At 40.2% G+C, this 4,635-nt stretch overlaps 1 protein-coding gene and 1 pseudogene across 1 annotated transcript in view; one reads left to right on the top strand and one right to left on the bottom strand.

The window, feature by feature from the left end:
- The window catches only part of PPM1G (protein phosphatase, Mg2+/Mn2+ dependent 1G), a 29,257-nt gene that overhangs the window by 7,086 nt on the left and 17,536 nt on the right, over positions 1 to 4,635 (bottom strand). The window lies entirely within an intron of this gene.
- On the top strand, positions 1,438 to 1,950 carry LOC108315937 (annotated as a pseudogene).

Here is a 4,635-nt window from a genome sequence, read left to right on the forward strand (position 1 = left end):
TTACAGGTGTGCGCCACCATGCCCAGCTAATTTTTGTGTTTTTAGTAGAGTCGGGATTTCACCATGTTGGTCAGGCTTGTCTCGAACTCCTGACCATGTGAGCCGCCTGCCTTGGCCTCCCAAAGTGCTAGCATTCAGGCCTGAGCCACCACGCCCAGCTCCAGAATAAAGGATATTTAAAGTTATTTCCAGATCTATTCTTTCAATCAGTTAACTACAAGGAAGAAAATGTTACAGAAGATAGCAAAAAGACATAGGGCCTTACCAACCTGAAAAGTTTCTAGGAGAATCCTAAAATAGATTTAAGGGAAAGCACTAGAAATTTTTAAAGCTGTATACCTACACTTATCCAAGAAAACAAAAACACACCATCTAAACAAAGTCTTCCCCTCTTTTCTCAATGCTTAACTCACTCAAGTTATCCTCAGACTAGGCAGAAGATGGAGATACACACACATACACATATACACTCCCCTTCCCAATAAATAATCCTATTAATTACACTTTGTTTAGTATTTTTTAACTGGGATTTACAACACTCCATATAGTCAGCCTTCCTGCCTCTTATTCCCAGGCAGAACTGAGACACCATTCAACTCTAAAGGCATAGCACACCTGAAGAGAAGTAGGCAATGGCCCTGCCACACCAACATTTTGGTTGGAAGGCTGAGCTTGATCAAATTCTTCTCTAAATACAAAAACTAGCTGGCTGTGGTGGCGGACATCTGTAATCCCAGCTACTGGGGGTGGTCGGGGGAAAGGCAGGAGAATCGCTTGAAACCAGAAGGCAGAGGCTGCAGTGAGCCGAGATCACGCCATTGCACTCCGGCCTGGGGGACAAGAGCAAAACTGTGTCTCAAAAAATAAAAATAAAATAAAATTCTGCCCTTTGAAACTAATGTTTCAGGCTAAGCCAAAGCTGAAGCAAGACTATCAGATGCAAGTAAAAGTGTGCTATGGCTTAATCTGCCCAATCTTGAAAAAGAATACAAGCCTCTTTCAGGTACTCTCTACAGACAAAAAGGATATATAATCAACTATTTACTTTCGCTAATTATTCTTGCATGAGTTAATTTCAATCAGAGTTCTCCTTGCTCTTTCAGACATTAGCATTTTAAAATTTCTAATTATATTAATGGTGAGAAAATTGGAGTGCAGCGTTTCTTCTGTTGTCCCTGAAATTAGATGATGCCTTAGTTATACAAGTCTAGAAAACAAGACTTGTACTTCTCTCTCTTCCAACTACTGCACTACCAGCCACATTATCCTCCCTTTCCTCTAGGCCAGGGCTTATCTTCCTGGGCTTTCCTCTTTTCTCACCATGTCAGCACCTTGACAGCTGCACGTATGACTGTCTGTCAACTGCCCTGGCATCCTCTATCAGTGGTTCTCAAACTTGAATGTGTATAAGAATTAATCTGTTTCTCCTTTCGTTGCCTGACCACTGCCATCATGGGTCACATGCATGCTCCCGGGAAGGGCTTGTCCCAGTCGGCTTTGCCCTATTGCCGCAGCATCCCCACGTGGCTGAAGTTGACATCTCACGATGTGAAGGAGCAGATTTACAAACTGGCCAAGAAGGGCCTGACTCCTTCACAAATCGGTGTGATCCTGAGAGATTTACATGGTGTTGCACAAGTACGTTTTGTGACAGGCAATAAAATCTTAAGAATCCTTAAGTCTAAGGAACTTGCTCCTGATCTCCCTGAAGATCTCTACCATTTAATTAAGGAAGCAGTCGCTGTTCGAAAGCATCTTGAGTGGAACAGAAAGAAGGATGCTTAATTCAGTCTGACTCTGATAGAGCGCCAGATTCATCATTTGGCTCGGTATTATAAGACTAAGCGAGTCCTCCCTCCCAATTGGAAATATGAATCATCTACAGCCTCTGCCCTGGTCACATAAATTTGTCTATGTGCTCAAGCAATAAACATGATTGTTTAACTTAAAAAAAAGGATTAATCTGTTTCATTCATTCACTTATCAAATATTTAAGTACCCATTACGTGACAGGATGTGTTTGGGGTGCCTGGGATATATTGAAAAAAATAAAGCACTTCATAAATAAAAAACTTGCATGTCATTGGGAGATACACACAATCAATAAAAGTGCTATCGGGGGAAAAAAACAGAACAAAGTTAGAACTGGGTTAGATTCAGAAAAGTAGTGGTAGAATTGAATTGGCATGGAATACAGTATAGGTATAGGCATGTTAACCTCTTAAGAACCTGCATTTCAGCAGTCACTACCTAAGTCACGCTGTGAGTGTCTATTTTCAGCAAAAACAACTATGCCACTGTAATGTTGCTTTAATCCTGTTGATTTTGTAGTTTGGTTTGCTGGCATGAAATTTATGTCCAGTTCTATGTTTGTACACATTTAAATAACATTAAAGTCATTTAACTGAGTACCCGAGTTCTTCAAGTATTGCTTTCCTTAACAAAAACAAACAAAAAACCATGGAAGATCTTCAAGATATTTTGTGCAATAAAGAAAGCGAAGAGCAGAATGATGTAAATGGCTGCTTTTTGTGTAAGAAAGGGGAGCATTGGAATAAATTTGTCTTTTCATACTTTTTTTTTGTTTGTTTTTAAACAGAGATGGGGTTTCACCATGTTAGCCAGGATGGTCTTGATCTCCTGACCTCATGATCTGCCTGCCTCGGCCGCCTGAAGTGCTGGATATTACAGGTATGAGCCACCGTGTCTGACCCCTTAAAAACTAATTTTGTGGAAGTAATTAGACAAAAATGCTCATACAGCATTATTTATTTATTGAGGTGGAATCTCGCTGTTGCCCAGGCTGGAGTGCAGTGGCACAATCTCGGTTCACTGTAACCTCCACTTCCTTGGTTCAAACAATTCTCCTGCCTCAGCCTCTGCAATAGCTGGGATTACAGGAGCACACCACCATGCCCAGCTAAATTTTTGTTTTCTTTTTTCCAGTAGAGACATGGTTTCACCCTGTTGGCTAGGCTGTATACAGCATTATTTATAATAAAAAAGTTGTAACCATATAAATTTCCAGGAATATATTACAAATGGTATGTATCTCCAGTGGAATACATAGCTGTTAAAAGCAAATATATGTTAATCTGGAAATGAGTTTACAAAATCTTAAGTGGTTAAAAGCAAAAAGTTAAAAAAGTATCTAGATGTATATGTCAGAGTCTGGAAGATCACATAGCAAAAAACCACAGAGGGTGAGGTTTGGATAATAATTATTTACTACTTTTCAACATTCATTTTTAAATTTTTGTACAATAAACCACATTTTTCCATTCTGAATAAGGACAACAAACACACCTAAGAACTGGCCTCGAGTTGCCATTCTACCATATACTACATGATCTCTGGTCAGCTACCTTATGGTGTGCCTTAATTTTATCCTCTGTGATGTGGAATAGTATCTACCATACCCACATCATCACAGGACTGTTAATAATGATCCAAAACAAGTAAAAGCCCTATGTAAGCTGGAATTTACTACATAGATATATATACACACACGTACATACATATGTATAAATATATGTATATTCTGCTCTGAAATTTAGCACCCACTTCACATTTTTCTTTTCTATTCTTTTTCTCAAAGAGGACCGCCCACAATATTCATCTTACACCTTTAGGTCTCAGTCCCAGGAACTATTCCACAATTACCCTCTCCTTCACTTCTTGGTGAGGCTTGGGATCTATATTATGATTTGGTACTGCTTCACTTTCTCTACACACTTTAATTTTTCCCCCTTTACATCTTTGCTCATAACCTTTACTTATACATTTGCTTCTCTCTACCCCTAACCGAGACAGAGCCAAGTATTGTGCAGACTTCATTTCCCCTACCCATTATGTAGAATTAAACAGTACAAACCATGTCAGTTTCTTTTTCTTTTTCCTTCTTTTTCAATGTTTATTTTAGAATCAGAGTACATGTGTAAGTGTGTTACAAAGGTATACTGTGTGATGCTGAGGTTTGAGGTATGACTGAACCCATTACCCAGGTAGTGAGTATAGTATCAAAAAGGTAGTTTTTCAGCCGTTCCTCACCACCCCCACCCCATGCCACCACCTCTGGCAGACCCCAGTGTCTACTTTTTTTATTTTTTGAGACAGAGTCTTGCTCTGTAGCCCAGGCTGGAGTGCAGTGGCATGATCTCGGCTCACTGCAACCTTCTGCTTCCTGGGTCCCAGTTAAAGCAACTCTCTTGCCTCAGCCTCCCAAGTAGCTGGGATTACAGGCACATGCCACCATGCCCAGCTAATTTTTGTATTTTTAGTAGAGATGGGGTTTCACCATGTTGTCCAGGCTGGTCTTGAACTCCTGACCTCGTGATCCACCCACCTCAGCCTCCCAAAGTGCTGGGATTAGAAGTGTGTGCCACTGTGCCCAGCCTATTGTTTCCATCTTTATATCCACGTGTACTTGATGTTCAGCTCCCACTTACAAGTGAGAACATGCAGTATTTGGTTTTCTGTTTCTAGGTTAGTTCGCTTAGGATAAAGCCCTCCAGCTACATTCATGTTGTTGCAAAGACTGATTTCATTCTTTTTTATGGGTTCATAGCATTCCATAGTAGCTATGTACCATACTTTCTTTTTTTTTTTTGAGACGGAGTTTCACTCTTGTTACCC

This window comes from Cebus imitator, unplaced genomic scaffold (assembly GCF_001604975.1).
Source record: "Cebus imitator isolate Cc_AM_T3 unplaced genomic scaffold, Cebus_imitator-1.0 Scaffold180, whole genome shotgun sequence".
NCBI lineage: Eukaryota > Metazoa > Chordata > Mammalia > Primates > Cebidae > Cebus > Cebus imitator.